The sequence below is a fragment of the Dermacentor andersoni genome, chromosome 1, assembly GCF_023375885.2.
Source record: "Dermacentor andersoni chromosome 1, qqDerAnde1_hic_scaffold, whole genome shotgun sequence".
Classification (NCBI taxonomy): Eukaryota; Metazoa; Arthropoda; class Arachnida; order Ixodida; family Ixodidae; genus Dermacentor; species Dermacentor andersoni.
This window is the reverse complement of record NC_092814.1, coordinates 282,616,683-282,639,097: the sequence shown is the minus strand read 5'-3', so window position 1 is coordinate 282,639,097 and position 22,415 is coordinate 282,616,683. Positions and strand designations below refer to the sequence as shown.

Here is a 22,415-nt window from a genome sequence, read left to right as displayed (position 1 = left end):
CCCCGTGCATTGTGTGCGCGTTAAAGAACGCCTGGTAGTCTTACATTATCCGGAACACCCCCCCACGGCGTGCCTCATGGGGGATCGTGGTGCACCTTGGTTTTGGTACGTAAAAACCCACAATATAGGAAACCCGCTAGTAATAATTTTAAATCCACTTACGAAGCTCCGTTATCATTTCACTGCTGTTGGCAGTGATAACCGAGAAATCGGGCTATTTCTGTAACATCACGCAACATCACATTCGAACGCTTTGGCAACGCGAAGAAAAAAAGAAAAAGCTCAGAATTAGCTAAGTACGAGTCAACGACTGTGATGTACTATACCACTGTACTACACTACCGCAGTGTATGGTCCGGAGAGAAGAACAACATGCAAGCAAACTAGAGATAACACCTTGCTCCTTTGTTCACAAAATGGTTATAACGGATAACATTAAAGGCAGCATCAGAAAATATGAACTACCTTCTTTCGAGATTGAGATTAAACATGAAAAGTACTGTTAAATGAGCAAAGTGTGCTGCGCTAGTGGTTTACTAGGCCCATCAAGCGCTGCGGGCAGAACAATTTTGGCCAGCTCCATGGACTCCGTTATTTACGACACCCCGTTCTCGGGTGTCTCTGATGCTCGCGCCCACGACCACGCAGAGTGTACATACTTCCGTTCAGATGAGCCGATGTCCCTGGACGAGGCACCGGGTCCGTAGCAATCCCTGCTGTATGTTGTGTTGTTGCGGTGTACGTCCTTTGCCGGTAGTTCCTGACTCACACATTTGACACGCTTGATAACTACCAATCTGACCGGGTCATTGATAAACTGAATTACCCCCGGTGGATGAATTTCTCCTCTGGAAGAGGCACAGAGCGACAACAGTTACCGATCAGTACGCAGAGGCGTTGAACCGAAGACCAATTTTGGACATTGCTTCTGTATATGTTCGTTCGGTCGTATAGCTTGGATCGGTGTGGGCCATGCGAAAGAAAAAAAAAGGATATGCCATTGCAGCTGCTTAGCGCAGTCTCGCGAAGTCTGTGTGATTTCTTCTTCCTTCTTGTAGTATCCTAAGAATACGTGTTATACAGCCCCTCAAAGCAGCTATCCCACCTCGGAAGCGTCACACAAGGCTATACACAAGGCTGGAAGTAGAATGGTTACCACAAGGAGTGGCACAGTTCATGTTGTGCATGTTCATTTTTACGTCCCTGTTTTTACGAGTAGCCCTGTATGTTGCCTTGGAATTAATAAAGGAACTGTCCCAAACCGAGGCTTTATTGTAGAGTCACACAAAAGCATCGACGATTTCTCGAACGACATTTTATTGCGGCTACTTGTGAAGAAGAAAGTGGTGTTGCAGTTCCGTTTTCTGTATGATGATGTTTGCTGCCTGCATATCTGTCGAGGATTCCTCTGAAATAGACAGACAAAGAAATTTGTCGACAGGTTATATACGCGAGGAGTTAATCAACCTGTTATTAATAAACACTTGATCTTTCATTTCATGCCAGGCTTGAAAAAATGGTTACAATATACATAGCCAGAAGTTGGCCACGCTGAATTTATGTTGACAACTGTTGAATCAACCACGAATGACTGCAACCATTGAGTTGTGAGCTCCATAAGTTGCAAGCTAGACATTTATCTTCAAGTTAATCTACCCGCCTTTGGCATCTCATTTATTTTTTTCTCTCTTTCGCAAAATGTGAACACAATTCTCAAGCGCAATATTTTTAGTACATAAAAGTACATTAAGCGCATTATTCTCTACGTATAAAAGCGCAGGTAAAGAAAGCAACTGTCAGAGAAGAGCTGGCATAAAACATAATGCAGAAAACAGAAAACGAAAAGCAGGAACGAAAAATTACGACATTTCGGATAGAAGACGCCTGCAAGACGACAGCCATGTGTAAGGAGAAAGAAGGGTTAAGCGATCTTTTCCGGAGGTTGACCGCCGGCTCGGTGCTAGGTATTCTTAACGTTTGTTCCCATGCAATGCGGTTGCTGACTCTCCACTCCAAACGACGGCATATATCGGATGCGCTTGACTTTCCTCCATGGGAAAGACGCCAAAAGCGAAAGGCCCCACGCAATGCTTATCCCAATCCATGATCTCTGGCGCTGAAATCCTTCCTGTATAGAGGTACCCTTCTCTGCAGCCGGGCTCGGATTAACATTTGCAACGTCGGGGCCCCATCCCAAGCATCCAGAGCGTTCGCTTATGCCGTCGCCGCTCTGGTGTTCGCCTGTGGCCGCATGATAAGCTGCATACACGCTCATGGAACCGTATATGTACGCTTAAGCATCTGTAGCTCTTTTTTTGGCGATGAAATAGTTGAAAAGAGCATCGTTCCACGTTTGCTTAGAGGCAACACAAGTGATGACATGCCCAAAGTTAAGTTTTTTTTTTTGTCGACCTCAACACTTACTCAGCAGAAGGGATAGTGAGGTTGGAGACCTCTGAACCGAATCCCTGTTCTAGAGGACAAATGCATAACAAAGCAGCTTTGATGTCGCTTATGACGGACGGTTTAGCTCTAAAAGGAGACCTATACGATACGCCTGGGCCGCTAAGAGAATAAAAAGCATTATCTGCTACTTGCGATTTTTTGTTGTTGCTAGTTTTATTTGCTGTTGCGCAGCATATTCAGTCGACATACTTTCTGCTTGCGAATTAGTATGGCAACGTAATAAGCGCATGATAATAAGTGCAATAAGTGTACGTAGGTAGGCCGCAGATAAGCCAGAAAGAGCACTCCGTGATCTTTGTTGTTCTTAGATTTCACTGCGGTAAAATTCTGTCTTTTCTGATGCTTTTGTAACGCGAATGACACTTATGGCTGCTCCCCGCTCTAGATATACACTGAGCACACAAAACCGCATAGGATCGCAAACATAATGAGACAGACGTGACGCAGAAGCGTAGTAGCACAGCGTTATTTGATTAAGGCATTTGTACAGGGTACAGAGACGAACACTTGTGGCTACGCTAGCTCGCCTTGATCACAGGCTGTTATCAAAGTAAACCATTTTGGAATACCGAACTATAGATCACCGCAGTAGAGGGCTACGAAGGCCCTGCTAAAGTTTTTAAGGACAGCGGACCTGCACAAACGGCTGTAACCTGAAGTGGTATTCATGGTGCTGCACGTGATCCTGTGGTGTGGGTAGCGTCCGGTGATCATGTATCTGTGCTTCTTGTTTTTATCTTTCTCTCTCTCCGTTTTTAAATCTTTCTGCGCCCCCCGTTCCACAGTGAAGGGTAGCAAACCTTTCTCCTTTCTTTCGTCTCTGTTCGAAATGCTGATAATGAAAAAAAAATTGTAGTCAGCGTGAACGTGTTCGCACTGCGATTTGCATATATACCGGATGTTTCAGCGAAGTCTGACCAGTTTATCTAAATACAATGCAACAGAGGTAAAGGGGGTCTTTTTTTTTTCCTGCGACAAAATCGTCGCAGACGTCTACGGCAGAAAGTTTGCTGAAATTGACATTTGGGTGATTTGATTATGGTGCATGGGGAAAACAGGGCGAAAGAAGACGTAGCACGAACAAGTTTGTGTACATGCACAGGCACATACCGAAAACTAAGCTGTATTCAGACAACGATTGCTACTGTTGGTTAGTGGGATGGAAAGTTTTTGGGCTTTGCCCGCAAGTGCGCCCGATAATCACTGACAGGCTGAGTATTATCAGAGATTCCCCAATTATCCGTTCGATGAACAACCTTGGGAGACTTGTTATAATTGAAGAATTAAGTCCTATCAGTTCTTCCAACAAATCTGTAAATATATAAAATGCTAGGAAGCCTTAGACCAGAACCACTGCGGCATCTAGACAACCATCGCCGAATATACGCGTCAACATCAGCCTTCCACGCATATTAATTTTCTCCAAATGCCATCCTCTCGCATTTTGGGACAGTATCAACGTGTGAGGCCAAAACCTATATACCGGACGTTGCCACTCCATCAGGTACAATGACGGGGAACACGCAGTTAATTAATTTCGCACATTTATTGCGTTCTCGACTCTCGAAGTCATGGAGTATAGTGCTTCATCTCCTGCGCGAGACGTCATTGTTTTCTCCCTAGGAACGCATCCAGAGCGTAACGTGCTTACGACAATGTGACGAAGCCCGGCGCCAAAGTCGCCGTGTACGAAGGGGCCCGCCCGCCTCTCCTCAAGAGCAAACCGTTAACAGCTCATTTAACATAGAGGTCAATTCCATGCTTCACACTGATGCAGGGCGCAGCCCCCGCAGCGAACCCCCTTGCTAAGACAGCGGGCGCACGTTAACAACCGACCAATTAAGTGCGTTAATTGAGGCATATAAGTCATAACGCGGTCCTTACAGTGCACCGGAAACGGAATCGCTCATTCCGTTCAGTATACAAACGCAGTGGATGCACCGACAACGCCAAGCAGGCGCTACGGGGGGCCTATACGTGGTGCGAAGGTTCCGGGAAGCACGTTTCAGGCTTTCTTGCAAATGCTGTCAGGCACACAACTGTACGCGAGGCCTGTCCAAGCCGGTTCGTTAACCTTTTTCGACCTTCGCCTAAGGCAGCTAATCCAGCTCAACTTCCTTTTTCCTCACTTAGGGAATTTTTTCTTTTTTTTTTGCTCTCCGCGAGTTTCACGCATGCCACTGTGGGCTGTGATGGATTCATAAACGTGCGGGATGTTGCCGATGTGTCTATCTCTCTGCGAATGCGGCTTCGATGGGAGCATAGCGAGTGCGTGAATTCCAAGCCGCCTCCTTGACGGTCAGAAAAACCGCCCGTCATCAAAAGCGTACATCAATAATCGTTCATTGCTTTCCTTTTTTTTTGTTTATTGAGAAACGCTATGTAACACTCCATACAACGCAGCTCACTCGGCTTCCAAAACCTAACTTTGAAAGCGAGCACAGAAAAACATTTTCTAAATTTTTTTTTTTAGAGGGGGGGGGGGGGGGGGGGGCTAGTGGTAGGGGCGTGATTGGCACTTATGCTTACGGAGACCTCTTTATACTGCTTAGTGATAAACAACCAGCCGTGACGAAGTCATGTGTTGTTTCGCAGAAAAAGTACTATGCGAGGGTTAACAAATTGAGCTTAGAGGAAGCAGTTCGGTATAGAACTACTCGCGGTTACCGACATTACATGCTTCCTGCGTTAGTACTTCCAAACTTAATAACGATTCCGCATGTTAACGCCGTCCCCCTTTCAACGAATCGCCAAAACACGTATAAAAGCAAAAATACTAGATGAATAGCGTTATTTTGTTGAAATCACTCAGAAAGCTTGGCGACGCATTAGAAACAAATCAGAGATACGGCGTTTGTCGCCTCGGTTGATATTGTTTTCGTATGGGCGTCCTCACCCTCATCTGATCTCGCTCTCACACAGTGATCCTCCAATGAGGAATGACCGGCATAAGAAGACTGATGACGTCACATTTGGGAGAGGTGAATGTGAGGGTGTAGCGTGCAAGTTAGGGTAAATGAGGAAGTCGAGGACCGTGCCGCTGCGGTCACTTGAATCATAATATTTTACTTTCTCTTCCTCTTTGTCATCCCCTTCACCCCATTCCTCCTGTGGAGAGCAGCAAAACAGACGCGCGTCGGAAAACCTCCCTATCTTTTCTTTTATTTCTTTTCTTGCCTCTGAGAAGTAGTAAAAGAAGGGGGAGGGTGTTAACTTAAGGTGGAGCTATGGAAGGACTTATAGGGGATATATATATATATATATATATATATATATATATATATATATATATATATATATATATATATATATAGATATAGTCTGTTTGGCGTGTAGCGTTCTCTGACCTTGTTCTTCCTTTCTTGTGTTATTTGGGGTTTGCTGTTTTGTCTCTAAATTAATTGGTGTTATTTAATTTTCTGCTTTTCACATGTAACGAATTCTTACATTCATTCACTATTAAATAGGCAGTTCTTATTTATCGTGTTTGTGCATTTTTATGTAAAAAGTTTTTTTATGTATCACACCTGCTAAGATCTCTATTCGAGATCGCAGTATCCATATATATATATATATATATATATATATATATATATATATAATCAGTCTACTACTTGCTGCTTCAGCGTTGACGTCTGTGATCATAATCAAGAAACGCTTTCGTGGCAGCAATGGTGGTGGCTTTCACGCGCTCCGTAAGCGCCTCTCGGATTACTCATCATGCTCGTCCGGAGACTCGCGTAGGTTAACGACACAGCTGCGATCTTCATCAGCGCGTGGTCATATATATATATATATATATACGCAGGCCGGCGCGCGAGACGGGCACTCAGTGTCAAGTGCTCGCACACCCCGCTCGTTCACGGTGTAGCGTACCGTTGCTTTCTTGTTTCATCCCTGTGCATTGCACGGCGAAGGGTGCACGGCTGAGGACCGGTTCCCACAGCTTTGCGCTTTGACCGCGCATACTGCTTTGCTACCCTTTGTCCGCTCGCTGGCAATCATGGGCACCTCGCGTGTAAACGCGGGTGGCCGACCTTCGCACAACAAGATTGCAGAGGCGTTCCTGTGGCTTTTAAAAACTAGGCGGAAGGTGCAGGAAGCGGGCAAAGAGCGCAATCATGGTATGGCGAAGAGAGAGATAGAGAGAAAATGATAAACGAAAGGAAGGGAGGTTAACCAGGTCTGAGCCCGGTTGACTACCCTACACTGGGAGAAGGGAAAAGGGACAGAAAGGTCAAGAGAAGAAGAGAAAGTCCCCTGTGGATATCGCCGACGTTGTAACAGTTTTCTGCCGTGCATCGCTGTCGGTACTCAGTCCGGTAGCTTAAAAAAATCACAGCAGCGCTTTTGTGGCATCTTGTAGCTGCGATATGCGAGGTCAACTTCCGTTGTGTTTGCGCACGCAAGCTTCTTGCGTCCCCGAATCCGAAACTCTGTTGTTACTCGCGAGACATTGGTGAGACTTTCCCTGTTCAGCTGCTGTAAGGAATGGAAGACTTCTGGTTTATGAAATCAACTTTTCTTTCTTTAATTGAGCAGCCTGTGGCTAGGAATTTTTGATGTTCCCTATAGGGACAGGATAAGCTATCACATTCAATAATAATAAAAAAAAATGCTACAGGAATTCTGAGAATTGTATACTAATGCGTAAGCATCCTTTGGCTCGTCTGCTATTTCGCCTTTGCTTACTTATTTAGCTAGCTTATGCATGCCTACCCATCACTACCTATCACCTACTATTACACTATTATAATGATTTCATGTGTTCACTTGACCAATTAGCCGTTTATTTTGCAGATGCGTCGTATTAACTGAGCCTAAATGCCGTCACAGCCGGTATTTTTCTTTTTTTGGCCACACCACAGCTTTTTTATTTTTATTTTTAACTTTACCTTTCTGTTACGACCCTGACGCAAAGACGGCGACGTTGACAGTTTTTACTTCTAAAGCTGCTATTCATGTACTATTACATTATTATAACTTTTACGTATGTTAAGTTGACCAATTATGCAGTTATCTTGAAGATATGAGGCGTCCCGCGACGGACAGATCTTGCTGGGGTACTCGCCAAAGAATGCTGATGCCTTACTGTAGGACTATTGGAAATTGAGGATATGGAGAGAACCCTCTTAATGTCCTTTTGCTTTGAACGTGGTGTCAAGTAAACTGAGGCCGAAGCAACTTTTACTCCTTTGAATGTAATGTGGCTCACACAGACATCTGACTGCCACGCAGCAGCCCATGGTTCGAATACCGCTCAGAAGTATTCTTCTTAAGGCGAAAGCCTTAAATGGTTCATGGGGTGAAAATTGACTTTCCGGCGTTATCACCAGATTCAAGCGCATGCATGCGCCAGTATTTCTGTATGAATATAAAAAAGAAGAAGAGCTCGATTATCTCTGTTCGCGTTGAACGGACACCCTTCTAAATAATAAGTGCGGGCACAAAAGTGTCTGCGTGTGGTTTTCCCTGTTTTGCTCTTTGCCGAGCCATTTACACGTGTCTTATGGCGTTTTGTGGAGTTTAAGCAAGCCTGCGAGAACTGTAAATAAATCTGTTGGTGCAAGTTAGCGCTGTTTGTTTGCCTAATTTGCCTTTCCTCGTCGCCCTCGTTCTGCCAGCTTTAAAAGAAAGTAGAAGGCACCATGTAAGCCCATGTAGCTACCCTCGTCGATTAAAGTGTTAAAAAAAATTCATTCAATGAACCTGCGTATGTCTGATTGGTCTTCACGGACTTGTCATGACTGTTCTAAGGTGCCATTAACCACGCACAACCAGCGGTGATGTCTAGGCCATCAAAAAAGAGAACAAGTAAAGATAAAAACAAGTAAGGAGAAAACAAGTTATCGGAAGTAACAACGCATTCGAATGAGAATGTCAAAGTAATTTAATGAATGTCTCGTGAGCGTTCAGGCTTTCGCCTTCGTCCTCTTTAGCGTATGCGAAAGTGACTGTCAAACTTTTTTTTTCTAACGCTACGATTCATCCACTATTACACCGTTATAACGATTATATGCGTTAACTTGACCATTTATGCATTTCCTTTGCAGATTTAAGGCCTCACGGGACGAACAGATTTTGCTGGAGTATTCGGCAACATGCTTACCTGCGCTGCGCCCCAGGGTTGAGGGTTCGAATTGCCGTCAGACGTATTATTTTTTTTCTAACGCTACCAATCATGCAATATTACACTATTAAAACAATTACATGTGTCAACTTGACCAATTATGCCTTTCTTTTGTGTATGTAAGGCATCACTGGACGGGCAGATTTTTTCTAGGGTACTTCCCAAAGAATGCTTATGCATTAAAGAAGTTCTTGACCGTACTCGAATGCAAGATAAGGAACCGCGGCTCTAGCTCATTCATGTACAATTTATTCTGTAAAGTACGGTATACGTGATGGCCCCTTTTTCTTTAGCAAGCACGCCTTACAGTTTCACCACTTTCGTGAACGTCTTCTTGCTCGTGCTGTGCCTATTTCTTTGCAGCAACTCTTTGCACCCTACTGCACTCAACATTGGCCGCGCGAGCTTGAAGTGGTAAGCGCATGGACAGCATTTCCGACATATTTTCGCACACACAAATGCACAGCTCGCCTTTCTTTCTGGGAACCTAGAACGATGCATACCCTCGGAACGCCGACGCACTATCTACGGAAACCAGTGCGAGACATCGGTGCATGGAAAGGTCTCGGGGTATGTAACACCCGCACGGTTCCGAAGGCGAGATCCTGAGGTAATGCACTCGGCTGTGACACTGCGAACACTAAAGCTCAAAATCTCAGTGATACCTGTCACAACCATGTGAAGCCAAAGATAATGAAACTGAGGAAAGCATAGGGTTCTGACTAGCAAAACTGAGGCCCTTCTCGTTCAGTGAGATCTACTATGTTTAAATCGGAGGTTCCTTTGCCTCTTCCCCTCGGTTTGGTGTCCGTCTCTCCAATGGAGCCAATCCCGCAGAACGCGTAATCAAAGGTAGTGTGAGGGGGAACTTATCCTGATACCAGTCTACGATATGAGTTCTAGCGGGGTATAATAATGTGGTTGGTAACGCGGGTCGAACCTGAAGGCAGTGTGCTCGAAGGCGTGGTTGCACGTTCCTGATAATGCTATCACATTACAGCCACTCAGGTGCTCCCCATGTGGGCGTTCCTTCTTTGTTTTTCTCAGGGTTTGGCATCGGTGTCTCGCCGAATAGGCACGGCGGTGAGGCCTGTCACATAACTGTGGCGCTCGCGTCAGAGGGGCGTGCATCGGGCAAAAAAGAAAACTGCGTCATAGCGCGTTTGCGCGAAGAACAGCTGTGACGTCAGAGCAGGAGAGTTTGGAGAGGAAGCACTACTTTATACGTCACAAATAGTGTTCGTATATTTCAGTGTGGCCCCAATGGACATTTACAACATCTCGATTGGGTTACAATTGATCGTGTCTTTGCAAATGGCATCCTCATCATCATCATCATCATCGTCGTCGTCGTCTTCGTTGTCATAATAATAATAATAATAATAATAATAATAATAATAATAATAATAATAATAATAATAATAATAATAATTTATGTCCACTGTAGGACGAACGCCTCTTCCTGCAATCTCCAATTACCCCAGTTTACCAGGCTTGGAGTGGCGCCTGACACCGGCAAAAGAAGCCGAGAGCGAGCGGGGCTATACTAATACTAATCCAGGTACAAATGGTATAGGCGGCGTTAAACTTCAAGAGCTGCATTTTGCACTTCTCAGTACAAATGTCCCTACTGGTAAATAGCAGATTTAAGTTGTTACAAGCAGGGATGAGATCGGTGGAGGCTGAAAGGTGATCTCGCTCGACGCTTGTCCTATAGGGAGGAAAAGTTCGCTAAACAAGTTCCTACGTCGACCAGATACTCCTACCGGAAATCTGTGGTCTGAGCTGAATAACATGTAGGTTGGGGGACACAGAAAGTGTATTCTTGCAAAAAAAAATTTTATAAAGGTAAATTGTATGAAACAGACACAGTGCGCTTCTGTTTTCTTTAGTGTGTCCTTAGTGTGACTTAAAGTGTTAGCATCATAACGGAGGACACCGCGTGTTAATCCGGCTTCCAGCTGTTGCGATCTCGGCGCTGACTCCCGTTATTGCAATCGCACCGCTAGCACGAGTTGTTGCAAATGGGTCGCAAGCCCCAAGGGTAGCGTTGGCCTGGTGGCCTGGGGCACAACTGGAAGCATCCGAAGGTCCCGGCAAAGCATGAGTCGACTGGTAACAGAACAACTTGTTTATTCTAGCATCGCAAAAGAGCGGCCGGTCAGGTCGACCGAAGTGGAGAGACGGGAGAGCACGTTACTCGACGGAAGAAATCGGAGCCTCTCTCTTGGCGTCCGGGGGCAGCTGCTCTTATACTCTCGGAGTTGAGGGCAAGAAGGAACGCCTCGATAGAGGCGCACGTGATGCGGAGCACGGACAGGCTGAGAGACAGGTTGAGACGAGTGTAGTGACGCATCCGCCGGGCCGGCGCCGGTCAGACCTCCTCGCTTCACACTTGGGGAGCTCCTCTCCCCGGCTGCCGCGCTTTGACAAGCGTGGGCACCAACATGCACACACACACACACGCACACTTGAAGACACGTGGCATTGAAACATGCCTGGACGCGCTTGGCGGGGAGGCGTATCGGCGGCGCTCAACGGGCCAAAATGTCCGCCGCTTTGAACTAAGCCCCGGCGTCCGTTGCATCCGCGCCGGCTATACCGCGCGTCGTAGGCGAAACGTAACACAGCCAATCTCTTTCCTTTCTGCTACCTCCACTTCCTTTCCTAGTAGGTGGAGTTCATTCATTTCATACATCTCTCGCGACTTAACGGAACAAACTACATACGGCGAACTGTATGAATTAATGCTTCGGATACAAAGCGCGTTCAGCTGTTATGCACTGAATGGCCAAATATTCTGCAGGTTGGATTGCGCTTCATTCACCGTACCTTCCCGTGTACCGTATCAATGTGTTTGCAACGGCAATTGGTTTATTTTAGAAACAAGGTAACTGATCCTCTTATAATATATGCGAATGCTTTCCACAATACGGGTGCATTCGAATGGTAAATAAATCCAACACAGTTACATTGATGATACATAAAAGTGCCGCACTGCGATCAACAGAAGAAAAAAGGCAAAAATGAACTAGGCTTAAGGTGGGATATAGAAATCCTTGTTTGAGTTTTATTCATCTGCAAGCTGTTTGTTACATTCTTATTCTATTTGTTTTACTGCGACATGAGTTAACAGCTCAAAAGTGGTTTCGCTTTGTCCGTCTTTTCCGGTACACTGGACAGCCGTCATCGTCAAGTCGTCGTCGTTATCGTGTCGTCGTTAGGCCACCTCGTCTTTAGGGCACCTCGTCGTTCTGAGCTTCATCTTCGGTATACACTGAATAAAAAATTAGGACAGAGCTCATTTCCCTATGACTGTCGATGGCAATGCGATTACAATCCGAGCAACGTAGCGACACACCGTATTTCCGAAGTCAACTTTATTTAACGTCTGTAGTTGTCATTGTGAGACTTTCGTTGCTTTGCCTATATGTGACATAATCCAGTATCCTCCCAAGTTGCTCTGTCTCTCGCTTGTCATAGCAACGCTTAAGCATGGCGGCATGACGACGATTTTATGACACCGACGCACTAACGACTATGAAATGACGTTCATGGAACGACAAAGGCGGTATGACGACAACGACATGACGACAATGAGAGGGCCATTCTTAAATGACGACGATGATATAACGACGACAGCGTGACGACGCCGACATGAAGGCAGTTGGATCAGGGCGAATGTATGATGACTAAGGCTTGACAACGACGGTATGACGACAGCCGGATGACGAAGCTGGAATGACGGCGATGGCACGACGACGACGGCATGACGACAATGGCATGACGAGAGTTGGATGACGACGTTAGAGTGACGACAATAGCGACCGCGACGACATGCATCACCACCACGGTATGACGACGACTGTATCACGGCAAAACAATGATGGCGATGGCATGAGACACAGAGAGAAGTCATAAGGGAAAGGCAGGGAGGTTAACCAGGCTGAGCCCGGTAGGCTACCCTGCACTGGTGAAGGGGGAAAGGGGACTGAAAGAGGAGAAGGAAGAAAGAAGTTCACAATTTGCGCTGTCACACACAGAAGTGTTCATCGCTGAGTCACTCACAGGTGGTCATAGAGGCTGCCGTATTTCAAGAAACGCACCAGCGTTTTTGTGGCCTTGCACATAGCAGACGCACGAGGCCACGGGCCCAAGATCTTCTCCTCTGAGAAGGGCCTGTCGTCTAAGTGTCCCAAAGCTGTCCGAAGGGTACTCCTCTCGTCTTCGTATGTGGGGCATTCACGCAGAAGATGTTTGTTCGTTTCTTCAACACCACATGTGCCGCAATTTCGACTGTCCGCCATTTCATTTAGGAATGAGTAGGCGCTCGTGGAAGAAACTCCTACTCACAGGCGGCACAGTAACGTTTTATCCCGTCAATTATAACCAGTTAAAAGTTATAATCTGATGTACGGGTCCGTGGCATATATACGCTGGTCGGTGAACTCCAGTGTGTTCCATTTCGTTAGAGTAATAATATGGGCAAGAACGCTGAAGTGCCACGCGGCATCCATTCTCGACAATGGTGTCGAAGTGCTTTCACATTCCCCATGTACCTCACGGGCAGCTTTGTCGGCACTTTCATTGCCAGTAATATTGTAGTGCCCAGGTAGCCACTGAAATACAATGTCGTGGCCTCTGTCCACTGCTTGATGATAGAGTAATTGTATCTCTGCTAACAATTGTTCATGTGGGCTGCGGCGCAGAGCTGACAAGATTGATTGTAGGCTGCCTTTGAGTCGCATAATATAGCCCATTGATATGGTGACTGTTGCTGCATATATAGCACTGCGCTACGGAGGGCGGAAAGTTCGGACTCTGTCGATGTTGTGACATGGCTGGTCTTGAATTTCTTGCAGATTGATATCGACGGAATGACTACCGCACCAGTAAAGTTGGTTTGAATCGAATAGCCGTCTGTATAAATGTGAACTCGATTGGAGTATGAACCATGCTGTAGATGAGGAGCGGCTTGATTCAAGCATGACAATTGTGTGAATACAATGGGATGACGGCGAGTGTATGACGACAATGGCGTAACGACGACTGTATAACGAAGCCTGTGTGACGACGATGGCCTTACGACGATGGAGTGACGACTAGGGCATGACGAGAGGCGATTGGCTAAGCTGGAATGACTGCTGGACACTGCGAGCCCCAGCTCGCAGTGTCTGCAGTGCAAGCAATGCAGCTAACACCTCAAGTGTTACGTATACGAACGTCGGAAAAATTCCACTGAGTGTAGCCAAATGGCCGTTTGTGCACTTAATTAAAACGGCCACCACAGCGATTGCAACTTACGCCCCAGTGGCATTGCGCGCTTGGAATCCGGACGCGCGACCACAGATCTATCGCGTAACATTAGCGCCGCTTGGTAATCTGTGCAAAGTTTTGGGCGCCACACAGACTCGGAGCGATGGTGTCTGTTTATGTATTTCGCAGGCCACACAGGCAATACTGTAGTGGCCGGAAATGACGATGTGTGAATAGTTGTTTCGAGGACTCTGTCCTTGGCCTTAACATCGGCGTTAAACGCTTAGGAAGGCAGGGAGAGGGATATTAAGGCAATGAGCCTTTGTTCAATACTAAAACGATAATAAAAAAAGTCTCAGTTTTTCGTACCACCCACTAAGGTGATCGTATTGTCCCTCATGGAATTCTGACTGCGAGCAATATTTTAGACTTTTAGACGCTGCATTGGAAAGAAAAATTTTGATATAACCAATGTCCTACTAATTGGGCTGATTATACATACGTAGCTGCTACACTTAAGCGAACAGTCTCAAAAGCTAAGGACGATTACGATTCAAAGCACTACACATGTCTTTCAAAGTCTAGTAAAAGAAAACACTGTTTAAATTTCTTCGATCCCGTAAAGTTATTCTGGCGCCAGCGGTTATTGACTATGTCGTTCTCTTTGCAAAAGAATTATCAAATACACTTGAGAAAATTGCTCAAAGTCTAACCCGACGTTTCACGCATAGGTTTGGGAATAGGTTTGGGCATGTTGGTTATTCGTCGTAATGGAACTAACATAGCGCAGTAAGGGCGAGGGACAAGTCGAGTGAGGACAAGCGCTCTCCTGTTCCGACTTGTCCCTCGTCCTTACTGCGCTATGCTACTTGCGTTACGACTATCAAAAGCTTCCCTGGGAGACGACTTTGTAGAATTAACATTGGCAGAGCTTGTGGACATTACTAGATTATTAACGGCGTCAGCCACAGGTCTAGATCGAATTACAACAGGAATGCTAAAAAGCCTTGTTCGATTACATGCATGAGGACCTACGAAATATAATAAATTTTTCTCTAAAAATTATCTAGGTTCCAAGAGAGTGGAGGGTAGCTCAAGTTATTCCACTGTTGAACAAAAAAGCGGCTGGACTTACAACATAAGACCGATTCTCTTACTTCCAATGTCGTAAAATTAACAGAAAGGGTCGTTTATGGCCGAATAACAAATTCTAAGCAGGATGGCACACTTATGAATCCTTGTCAGATAGAATTTCTTCCCGGGCACCCCATACGGTGCGCCCATGTAAATCTAGAGAGCCGCATTAAACTTGTACGCCACAAACGGGAGTACGCAGCTTTGGGGGCGCTAGATGTAGTAAAAACATACGACACTGTAGAATATCTTATTTCATTCAATAATCTTCAACCTACGAATTTCCCGAAGCATATAACCGCTTGGATATATGAATTTATGTGAGATAGAGAGTTTTTTATTGTTATCAACGCGGTGCTTCGACGTCTAAATACAAGCAAACAAGAAGTGTACCACAGGGTGTCGTTCTTTCTCCTATTTTGTTTAACGTTTTGCTAAGTACAATATTTTTGTCTCGGGAAGTACACGTTTATATTTATGTAAACGATATCTCATTTTTAAAATTTTATACGCTCACTATACTAGTCGTTGCAGATTCACTTAAGAAGGCTTGAGACATGGCTAGATTAGTTATGCATGCCGTCAAATGTTAGTAAAAGTGCTTAACTAGTCTCTTCGTTAACTGCGCAGGTGCATATGCAATGTATCTCTCCAATACAGCCAGGAAATCATTCAAGTTCACTCAGTCGAGTACCTTGGTGTTATACAGCGTGTACCAACTATCATACATCAAGATTTAAAATTGTGCAAATTCCATGTGGCTGGACAGAACCAAGGTAATGTTGTCTGCCGTCTTTTGCATTCCGCTTAATTACATAATTAGTCTTAATTAACTAATCAACTTCTCAAATATTATAATTAAATGAAGAATGTCAATGAGAAAATTGTAGAGCATCATGAAAGACTCCCAATACAGCTTTCTGTTGCTCAAATATACATGATCCATAAAAGTGTTCTTCCGAACGTGAAAGTAGCCCGCGTCTCGAGCGGCCAGTCGCACGGCAATTTTGCATGTATTCGCGGATTATTTCACGCTCGAAAAAACACTTTTATGTAACATTTATTAATTGAGCAACAGAAAGCTGTATCGGAAGTTTTTCACGTTGCTCTACAATTTTCTCATTGACGCTTTTCATCTAATTATAGTACTTGATAATCTGATTACCCGCCGTGGTTGCTCAGTGGCTATGGTGTTAGGCTGCTGAGCACGAGGTCGCGGGATCAAATCCCGGCCACGGCGGCCGCATTTCCATGGGGGCGAAATGCGAAAACACCCGTGTACTTAGATTTAGGTGCACGTTAAAGAACCCCAGGTGGTCGAAATTTCCGGAGTCTCCCACTACGGCGTGCCTCATAATCAGAAAGTGGTTTTGGCACGTAAAACCCCATAATTTCAAGAACCCCAGGTGGTCGAAATTTCCGGAGTCCTCGACTACAGCGTGACTACATCAAAGCACACACGGACTGGGAGAGACGCCAAAGTAGAGGGCTCCACATTAAAATTGACAATCCGACATTGTTTAACGTGCACCAAAACCAGCGTATACGAGCGATATTTTGAGGCCCTCCATCAGAATGCGGTCATCGCGGCTGGGAGTCCAATCCGCGACCTGATGCCCCGTAGTACCACAACTCAAACTGACTTACCGCGGCGTGTGGAAAAGCAAAAAAAAAAAAAAAAAAAAGGAAACCATTGCCCCGAAGTTTAGAGAGGGCCAGATATTTCGAATTAAGTGCGAGCTTCAGAATTTTCTGCTAAGTTTGCTATCGGTGTAAGTTCAAACGCGAAAACTTTAACTACTCCGATGCGTTGTTGCATTTCCCAGCTCACCTGAATTTGTAATAATGGCTTGGTTCAGATTCCATAACGTACACTCCACGCGTAGAAACCGGCTACAGAACGATTACGTACACGTTCCACTTCCGTGCAACTACGCGTAACAGGCGCTCTGATCAGGTGCTCTGATTAAAGCCTGACGGGCTTCAATTACGCAGTTGCAACATGTAGTGAAAATTGCTTACATTAAGAAAGTTGGGTAGCAAATGTTGCAAAAAGCTTATTAGTGAGTTATCACGCATTTACTGATGCCCACTGCAGGAAGAAAGAGATATTTTACCTCCACTTCTCCAATTATACCAAACAGTAAATTGCGGTAACCGTCATATTTTGGGTACCTCTTGGTGATAAGGCTAAGTTCTAGTAATAATGCAGGGTACATATTTTTAAATAATGAAATAATTCTTCATTTATTATTTTTTGAACATGACGTGCGCGTCCCTTTATTGTGTTTCTAGCAACACACACACACTATATATATATATATATATATATATATATATATATATATGTGTGTGTGTGTGTGTGTGTGTGTGTGTGTGTGTGTGTGTGTGTGTGTGTGTGTGTGTGTGTGTGTGTGTGTGTGTGTGTGACGCAAGTGCTGTAGCACCATCGCAGTTTATACAAACAACAGCATATGAAACAAATAAACTCGCCATAACCCAGATCTGGATCTGACATCACGCCTGGTCTGCTGCTGTGGCCAATGACGCTACCCCGCACCTCCACCATATATTACGGAGAAAAATATGCACAGGGGATATATAAACATGGAGAATGCGTAGCTCTATAACACAGGGCAGAGCGATACCACTGATCGATGCCAGTGTCACATCCCATTCCTCTTCTCCTCACAACGTCTTTCCATAGCGGCACGAACTAATACGTAACAATACGTTAGAATGGTTGTGTTTGGGTGCTTTCTAAACACCTACATACACTTTTCAAAATGTAGTTGAAGATCACGTGATTGTGTTCACTCTCTGGAGCCTTGCATAATCTCAATTTTTGCGCATAAAAGCGAGGTAGCTCAATAGTCTCTGCAAGAGTGTACAACACATGTTTCGTATAAACTATGTCATAGTTCGCTTATTTATTGCTTTTTTAACCTAGATGCCAAGTTACTTGTTTTCCTGCCATGAAAAGAAACTCCACAGGAATCTTTGTGGCTCCATTACACCGCCTTGAGGAGTAATAATGCCAAGCTATAACGGTGACTAAATTGTTTGCACCTGAGGTATGCATATGCCATTTATGCCTTACAATTCTCACAAGAAGCAAACGAAAATATAACAAGTGATTGCTACCAATATGCTTTGAATTCCGCTCAGCGCAGTAAATGTACGGCGATTTTCGTTTGTTAGAAAGAATGGACAATGAAGAGGCAACGTAAAATCGTGTTTTCTTTCCCTCGCTTGTTCCTTGCCTTGTTTCTGAACTTACGTTTCTCAAAGGTAAGATAAGAGAATGAAAGACAGGAAGATAAACAAAATAAAACAGTAAGAAAGGCAATGAACGTACAATCCGATTTCACATTACAAAAAGAGCATTCCACGATCGGCAACCCTTGTAGCGCAACGTTCCTGTCGCATGGATGATCTTGCGGATGGCCGATGTAGAATGATAACCTGGCTGGAGCAGGCGAGAGTGAAAATAAGGTTGAGGATGTGGCTTGGCGACGACGACGCGATAAGACCTGACTATGACGACGACGGCTTAACGGAAACAACGGAAGCAACGGAGACACACACATGCACGCACACGCGCACACATACACACGCACAAACACATATACACACGAACAAACGCACGCGCACATTTTTTTTATGACTCGACATGTAAGGTGCTAACCTGTTTCTCGCGTGCATAGGGACTGTGTGGGCGTTTGCGAGTAACAAAAGTACATTAGTGTTCGTTGTGTCCTCGAATGTATTGCGTGCACCGCCAGACGCAACAGACGCATCTGTGAAGTCTCGTCACTCTTTCCGGATGCGGCATTCCCAGAAGTGCGCGCCGCCTATTGAAAGACCTCCTTTTGTTTTCCCCCTGATTCACGTGCCGTGACGCGCTCATGTGCATAAAACAACAGTAGAAATGCAAACGTTCGAGTCGGCCGTTGTCTCGCGACTACGGCGCGCCTCCAAGGGTGGTCCCTACCGCATATCCCTCGTAAAGTCGGGATTAGGCAAAGACTACACAGAGGCCCACCTTGTTTCACACCAAGACGAATTGTATCTGAGGCTCAGATGTAACAATGGTGAATCTGCATATGGCTCGCAGCGCTCAGCTTGGTATGCGAAAGTCGCTGCCGGGAGGCCTATATAAACCCGGTCGACGCAGGCGAGAGGGGCACGAGTGGTCGTACCTCCAGATGCCTCCGGGGAAAGCTCTGCTGCAAAGTAACTTCCTAAACATTGTGTGGGATGGATCTAAACATTGTGTGCGACGTTAGTGTCTACAACCCATGTGTTCCAGCCTTTTCATTTACCGTCTGTCTGTGCTGTTGGCTGCCGGGGCTAGAACCACAAGACCTGGAAGTGCACAGAAGAATCTCTTCATTAAGTACTGTTGCGCTGAGTTCTTAACAGTTTCTTGAGGTAGAATTTTTTTGCTAGAATAAATCAAGCGGAATGAGGGGGTGGGGGGGGGTGGGGGGTGAAGTGCAGCGTAGGACAGGCGGTTTACTGTTCGGTATAACGTGCGACCATTGTTCAGCGCACGCGTCCAGAGGGAGTGAACGAACACCCAACGGTGTCAGACGCAGTCTCAATTGGATCCCTCGTTGAACTGGTTAAACTGCTATAGGCGTAGCGCGATACAGAAAGTCGTCCAGGACGTCGAGTTTCCTTCGTTTTATTGTTGCAGACGTTTTATCTATAACAGCGAACAAGATTCGCGCCCTACAAAGGCTAATTTTTACTCCTACATTGTGACTCATGTAAGTGTGTGTGATTTGATACTCAAAAGCATACCAGGCCCTATCCCAATATGGTTCTCGCAATACGCTTAAAAAAGTCATTTCACAAACTTTCAGATACATCAATATTCTCACCTTCTAAATACTCACCTTTAGACACTATACACTGGTTCCACCTCTCGTCCTTAAGAAATACACCCACATCCTACAACACTATACAGACTAAACCAGACAATTTACCCTCCCCGCCACACTCCAAGCTAAGCAGCGAGGAGCCAGTAACACTCAAAAGACTACAAACCAGCTCCTACGTTCACAGGATCTTACTGCACAGAATTGTACCTACCCAATTATCCTACTTCTGCAAGTTTTACGACGTCTCCAACACCTTACAGCACATGGCGTAGGAGTATGGAGGAGAAAGAACCAAGCCAGAGCGCATAACCACCGAATAGCAGTGGGAGGCACAGCTGTCAAGCCCGGATTCCGAGGACCAGCTACCACTGATGAAACTAGCCCGGGAGACGGCCATAGCCCACGGCTTCCTGGAATGAGCGAATCGTGCATTAGTGCAATACTTGAGGTGCACCGGTTTAAGAGACCGTTTATAGTGTCCCTGTGCATAGTGTCCCGCCCACACGCACACAGTGCTCACTCTCTCCCTTTTTCCTCTTTCTACTCCCCTTTCCCCCCCCAGTGTAGGGTAGCAAACCGGATGCTCTTCTGGTTGACCTCCCTGCCTTTCTTGTCCTTGCTTTCTCTCTCTCTCTCTCTCTCTTCCTGGAATGAGGAGACTGCCCACCAAGGGCCAAGAACGCTTCGCTTTCGCAATAATAAAAGTGTACTCTCACTCACGTCTTCTTCCATTGTGGAAAGCACCGTTAATTGGAAGTCCTCTTCTGGTAGGCGTTTCAGCTGGGATATTGCTTTAGAATTGTGGTCACATCCTCGATATGCCGCTCCCGGAGCAGCAATTCGCATTTGGAGAACAAAAAGAAACAAGAAAAAACTAGAAAAAAGGGAATAAAGAAAAAGTGTCGCAGGGGGCTAAATCCGGCGAGTACGGACGGTTGCGATCGCAGTGATGGAATTGCGTGCCAAAAACTCACGTACTATCAATGAATAGTGCGCACGGCCATTATCGTGGTGAAGAATCCAGCGCCCCTCTTTTGACAAATTTGGTCGCACGCAGCACGCACGATCTTTCAGACCCTTCAGGACCTCCATGTAGAAACCTGCATTGACATTTTGACCTTCAGACACAAATTCGTAGTACAAAATTTCACGGCAGCCAAAAAACATTATCAACATGACTTTTAGCCATTGCTTTTTTTGCTTCTTTTTCAAAGAACAACTTTGCTCTTCTTTGTTTTCACTCCTTGCGCTACGACTTCAGCTCGTTACCTGTCGTATTCGTAAATCCAAGTTTCGTCACCGGTGACGACGCTTTGCAAGAATTTATCGCTATCGTCTCAAGTTTTTCAACCAACACAACATTCTTTACGTCGCAACTATTACACAAGAGGGAGCAGTTTTGGCATCATCATGGCGCAAACCTTTTTCATTTCCAGAAGCTCTGCCAAATCCAGTGAACGGAAATGTTTTCTCAACCGAATCCTTCTGCTATCATTTTTACGGTCATCTATGGCTGTCACTGAGCACATTAGAAAGCTACGACTGATATTTTCATCTTTTCACGAAGTGGAGAGGCGTCCTGGTTTTGCATCGTCGTTGGGGTCTACACGGCCTTTCCGAAAACGCTGAAGCCACTTGAACACAGTTCTTCCCTTTAGGGCCCGTGTTCTTTCCTTTAGGGCATCCTTTCCATGGGCATTTTGCAAGATTTGATGAATATCTGCTCCGTTCCTGCCCAATTTCACAAGAAATTTCATATTGATCCTTAGTTTCGTCTGTTCATGAATGTCCATTTTGACAAAGACTAAATATGGGTGCACAAAAGTGTACGCATAAAATTATTCCTTGTCATAGAGCATTCCGGCTCTTATTAGACATCAATCGGGCCCTTTAATTTGTAGAGAATGAGCGAGCGAGTGAGCGGTGCCGCTGCGCGCTCTCCCACTTTATTGCTGACTCACTGCGTGAACTTGTGGGACAGACGTCGTACATACGCCCACGCGCACTGACGGGGCCCCATGGTCACTTATACTGTAGGGGTGCCCTTACTGCATCTGCAGCACTACAACGTCCTGGTACGTCCTGGAGAAAAACTTTCGTAGTCACCCTTGTCTTAACAACGCCATCCGCCTGAAATCTGTAGCACCAGAAACTTCAGTCTCCAGTAACAATGCCCAGAGAAAACATTTCATCCCTGGCAAAATCGGGTCCCGATATCCATATGCCCCTTCGGAGACAAAAGAAGATCCACCGAAAATTTTATTTAGGAATCTTACTAGGGGCGCGTCCCATGGATATCGCACCTGAAGCTTTCCATCCCCCACGTGAATATTGGGGGCGAGCTCCACCACTGGGAAAGCTGGCGACACCGTCGGCGTGACGTGGCATGAGGGATTACGTGGACACAGCGGCCGCGTCGGCTGCTTCGGAAGCGCCAAAGCGAGCTGAAAACGAAAGTTTAAAGTCCCAGCTGCGCTGCGGTTCTGATTAAGTGGTGAAGCTCTACCGCCTTGGGTGACTGCTTGACAACATTTGAAAGC

The 22,415-nt window shown here is 45.6% G+C and overlaps 1 long non-coding RNA gene across 1 annotated transcript in view; it reads right to left on the bottom strand.

Annotated features, from left to right (window-relative positions):
- Positions 1 to 1,300: 1,300 nt before the first annotated feature.
- LOC140215322 (uncharacterized) overlaps positions 1,301 to 22,415 on the bottom strand; it is a 58,217-nt gene continuing 37,102 nt past the window's right edge. The window contains exon 2 of the long non-coding RNA XR_011892279.1: positions 1,301 to 1,408. This is a non-coding gene — a long non-coding RNA (uncharacterized lncRNA). The remainder of the gene's footprint in view (positions 1,409 to 22,415) is intronic.